Raw genomic sequence first — 5,753 nt, forward strand, 5'->3', positions numbered from 1 at the left:
GCAGAAATGCCTCGAAGATAACAATATTTCATCAATTCCCATACAAGTTCTGGATGACGAAGTTGCACTCGCCAGAAGCGTTATGCTAACCTTCGGTTTGAACTGAAGGATATTTCTTTGTGAAGGTAACACTCATAGTGAGATGCAATCGGTCGATGTGCAGAATTGTATCCATGTGCTAAAGTTGCTTGAATAAAACCTACTGAAAGAAAAACCTTCTTTTTTCCTTTTTTGGCCACTATTTAATGTTTGCTGACATTCAAGGGTCCCTTATGCATTCACTTAAGACGACTCGAAGTCGAAAGCCATCTTCTTTTTCTTTTCAGTCGATGTATTGATGCTGCCTCGCCACCCTTCCAAAGCTTTCTGTACGTAACGTGGCTTTGCACTGCCTCCAAGATCGGAGGCACCTCACCTGGTTTTGCATTGCCTCCATGATCGGACAACCCTTGACAAGGCTACGATGTCACGTGATAACGCCATCATGGGACGTGACGTCATGATGTCACAAATTTTGGCAACCCGTGACGTCATCTGGTGATGATGATCTTTTGCATCACTCGTCCCCGACGCCGCGGGACGCTGACACCGCCGACGCGGAACGCTGACGGTAACGGTCAAATTTCGCGCTGAAAGAGGCATCTAAGGCTTTCGCCATGATAAAAAAAACATGGTTGATCCCTCCGTCATAGGAATCGGAATAACAAGAAAGTAAAGCGTGCCCTTACAGAAGTAACTGAATGTTTACTGTACATTGATATAAGAGAGCTCGCACAATGTATATTGATGTCTGGCAGCTATGGCACCGTTTAACGTATATGCACCCACTTTGATGATTGGCGGTACATCTCCATCCCGACGACTAACGTCCATGATAAATGACTAAACAAACCCTTAAGGTAGCTGTAGTAGTTAAAGGTAAACGTAATTAGAGAACGAGGTGTGATAGCCAGAAGAGCGTCGCATATTGGACGCAGAACTTGGTCGCCATCCCGCAGCATGTTAAAATGTAATTGAACACCACGGACGGACTAGAAGGAAACGCAAAGCGCGTCGTGCCGCCCCGGTAGCCCGGCCGCGTTTTTTTCGGGGCGAGCGCATTAGCGATGAACGCCGTGCTACAGCCAGGTGAGGGAGGCGCGCGTCGCAGAGCGATTTTTGTTTTGATTAGCGTGATGCTATGAGCGAGGCCGACCCTTTTACGATGCTTGGGCGAAGTTCGCCATCTCGCGTTGTGGTAAGGCATTGACAAATTTGAACTTCTATTGAAAACGCGCCGAATTGGACGGACGTGTAACGCGTTGCAGGTGCTAATCGCGGAGGCCACCGTAATAACGAATTACTTTACCGCTCCCAGAGGGCAACACCACCAAGCCGACCGGGAGAGTGGTAGATATAAAAGGCGCGTTTGTAAAGCCTCTGGAGTCTGTGACCGTGGATAGCGTGCCCGGCATCTGTTGTTGCGGACCGAGCGGTCGTGGGTTCGACGACAGTTGACGGAACTTTTTAGGGGCGAAGCTCCTTAAGGCGGCACCCGTTCGTCCCTCGTAGTCGTAGTAGTGCGTAACCAGTCGTAACGCTTGTACCAGATCTTGACCTCCAAGGTGGTGCCGGTGGGAGATTTTTCCTGTGCGTTGTTGAACAATAAAAAATTCGCAGCGTGCACGTTAACTACAAGCCGAATTCTTCTGTCTCTCATTCCCCATTAGCAGTCACTGGCATGTTCCAGTAGGAAACGTTAGTAGAAGTAGAAGTGTAAGTGTTAGCTAAAAGCCGACTTCTTCTGTCTCTCATTCCCATTAGCAGCCATTGTTTACCTCCAAGGTAGTGCCTGGTGAGATTTCTCCTGTGCGTGATTAAACAATAAAAATTTTGTTCAAAACGCCGTTGATTGATGAAATAAACCAACGAAAGACGCCAGATGTTTTCTAAAAGCAAAACGAAAGAACGCCAGATGTTTCTAAAGCAAAACGAAAAGACGCCAGCTGCTTAACGAAAGACGCCAGATGTTTTCTAAAGCAATGGTTTTCTAAACAATGTAAATTCACAGCGTACATGTAAAATTAAAGTGAGCTGCAAGTCGTCATAACTCATCGAACCTTTAGTATAAACGCGCCCGATCTCACGTCGGTGATGATGTACTGGGCAGAATTCACGAAGATTCACAGTTTACCGATGAACCTCCGCAGCTTCGCCCACTCATCATCATTCACTCCGTGGATATGCTGTGATTTTTTTTCTTCGCCATCTGATCGTGTAAAATTTTTCGACGTCATTTCCGTGACGAAAATACGTCACTGAAGTCTTGGTGGACCCCGGCATAAAACACTTTCGTGTTGAAAAAGGATCAGAAAATTGTTCGTGTCGCACATTATTGTTGCGTCATCGCCTCCTTTGCGTCAGAAGAATAATTGTATAACGGCAAAAACCGCGGGAACTCTACTGTCGAAACAGACGAGCCCTGTTGCCGAAAGATTAGAACAGGACGAAGCAGCCCACTCAATTTCTTTTCAATCTGTTTGCTTTACTCAATATGAGATGCTCGCAGACGTATAGATGGCTTGCACTTGACGTCATGGACGCAGCTTCATAACGTACTGGTTCACCAACATGGCGGCTTTGATGACGTACGTACAGGCAGCATAATCACATTGCGTTTAACCTGCTTCGATATGATACAAATGCGCCCACGTCATGATTGGCCTCTGCGCGTCAATTACGAAAGAACTTGCAAGTGATAAAATGATAAAACTAACGCGACGTCACAAACCTTGCGTCCTACCACACAGTGCATCATCATGGCGGTTTCAGTGACGTCTATGCCAGCCACGTATGTGAGCCGGTAACTACCCTGCACTGACTTGCACTAATAAAGCGCACACACTATCACGCTAACAAAAGACGCTCAAGAACAAGCTCTGTCGAAGAGTTTACAAGTCGTGGCACATAACCCATTTTATAAGCTACAACACAAGCTTATGCAGTGCGTGTTAAATAAGATATAACGGGATTACACGAGAACACCACAGATACCGTCAAATGCACCCTATGAACATAAATGGCGCAACAAACTTGAGATGTACATCAGTGAGGTATAGTTTCTTGTATTTCTTGGTATCTCGCACAGACATTTATTACGTAATTGGAATTAACGAAGGTGCACAGACATCAGTTATGTAACTGGAATTAACGAAAGTGAATACGCGATGGCAACTACCACTGTTTTCGACTTACAAGTTGAAATTCGCCCTGCTGAACGCGTTGAAACGTTCAGAAAGTAAAGTAAGAGACCCATGGTGGGTTTCTTATGTACATCACTTTCTAACATTACTTTTTAAATGGATGGCACAAGTTTCAGCTGTCAGAAAACGCAGCCTGCTCCTTGGATATCATACCGAACGGTACACAATTGCCAACAAAATAGGGCAACATGTTTCGGAACGAGGCAAAGCTGCGTAGCCACTCAGAGTGCGCGTTGTAAAAGCTGACACCTCTCAATGGCATATATGTGAATGTCAAATTTCCCACAGCTCGAAAAGATGCCCGCATGCTCAACAAGAGGTTATCAGAGGGCCCAAGGCTCCACTGTTCAACGACGTCGAGCAATCTAAAGGGGCATGATCCACCCCACCCACTTGGTGAGAAAACACACCCCGCGGATAGCAGATAGAGCTATGAAGAGCTCAGCCAAATCCTGCAGTCATACGTGGCAAATAGAGCTTAGAAGCGGAGCGCAAATTGGGAGTTTCTCAGGCGCCCCGTTTCCTTAAACAGGCCCATGCTCACTCTCTCCCGAGCTGCAGGCGCCTGCTGTTCGACGTCGAACAGCAGACAGCATGCTATTGGCCAGTAGCAGACATAAACAAGAACGACGTTCAGATCATATGTGCTTCTTGCCACGGGGTGCCGCCACGTACCGGCACCGCGCTATACAGTCTTCTAACATTACACAGTGAGCCACACTCGCGCATAGGAATCAGCGGGAGAGAGGGATCGCGTTTCATCTCGAGCGCTCAAGGTCATGACGCCAGCTGACGTAACCTCACTCCCCCGGGCCATCCCTCTCTGTGTTGCTTTCAGTGCGCTTGTCTGAACGAGAGAATAAAAAAGTGTATAAAGGGGCCAGGACACTGTCACCTAACAATTAGCGGCTTTCAGCGAAAAATATTATATAAAAATGAACTGTCAGAATATTTCAGTGCAAAATAAGCGCTAGAAGTCGCAGGCTATAAACCACGCCCACCACCAGTGACCGCCATTTTGCCATATGATGTGTGTGGCGTCATGTGCTGCACTGAGCGGAGCTGTCGCCTTCTACCTTTCAGCCGCTGCAAGTCGTTCAATTTCACTGTCAAGCCGAAGAAAGCTGAAATAATTAGATTGCGCGCACCTGACGAAAGAACAAAATCGTTCGCCGGAATGCAAGCGTTCGCGCAGCAAGCAGCTTATTACGTCACGGCTCGCGAGTGCATCGGGGTTGCTCGAGTGTCAGGCTGATCCCGTCTTTATAAAAATATCCAACTATAAATTAAGTGCTCGACCAAATGCGCTGAAATTTCGCAAATTCATTTTTAAACGCACAATGATTAACACAGGCAACAGGGAATATGATCGAAAATTGTGTGTCATGGCCCCCTTTAAAGCGCGCGGCAAATCCCTGTAACTCCACTCGTTCTCGACTGATTCGAAGAATTATTTAGACAACCGATTCGCGAGGCTGATGATGAGGTCATTCCTGGAAACGTGGTTCATGATCCCTTTATGTTTAGTCGCCATTGTCATATGGATTCGTGATCAGTAAAACTGTGAGGACGCCTTGCTCGTGAATCGCGATTTGCCCGCCGAGTTGTGTACGTGACAGGGAAGGCTATAGTCGATGTATTTGCCCGTCTTTTTTTTTCACATCGATTTGTCGAGTCAAAATTTATTTCTTATGGCAACTCTAGGCTCATTCCCATGCTTTACATCGAAAGAAGTACGCCTTAAACTTGCAAATTATTGTGCAAGGCCATCATGGGGCACATTTTGGAGATCCGCGCTACATGTGCGTTCTACGGTATTGAACGCCACCGGAACTATCGTAACAGAGGGCAGCTGGTGCGAATGTAGGATCCGCGTGCTATTCCGTTTTTTAAGGCGAAAGCCTTAAATTCTTCATCAGACGCGAAAATTGGCCATCGGCATCAGCGGCATCAACACGAGTGATGCAAAAAATTATCAAACAATGACGTCACCCCATGACCGCATCATGCCGTGAAAGATCGCCCAAACTAGTGACGTGATCACGACGGCACTGTGACGTCACATAACGCGACGTCACTATGACATTGTGTTATGCGACAGGATCGAAGGCATTGCAAGCGTTTTGCTCCTGACTTGCTATGACACTGCCTCCGTGAACTGCCCACCTTTGACCAAGCGACCATGTCATGTGATGACATCCGTCACTCTGTGACGCCGCGTTAGGTGATATCATAGTGACGCCATGATGAAGTCTTAAATTTTGGCGATCTGCGCCGTCATGATGACGTCATATGGTGCCGTCATCATTTGATGAAGATTTTTGCATCGCTCGTGTTGACGCCTACGGCGCGGGCCTCCGACGGCCAATTATCGTGTATGATGAGACATGCGAGGCTTTCTTTTGCCTTATAACGCATTTGGGCATCATTGCAACGCTTCATGTGCAGAGAACATCCCAGATGACATTAACGCTCATATATTTTCGCTATTCTAATTGCATTTAATGGGCA

This window comes from Rhipicephalus sanguineus, chromosome 8, assembly GCF_013339695.2.
Source record: "Rhipicephalus sanguineus isolate Rsan-2018 chromosome 8, BIME_Rsan_1.4, whole genome shotgun sequence".
In the NCBI taxonomy this organism is placed as follows: Eukaryota; Metazoa; Arthropoda; class Arachnida; order Ixodida; family Ixodidae; genus Rhipicephalus; species Rhipicephalus sanguineus.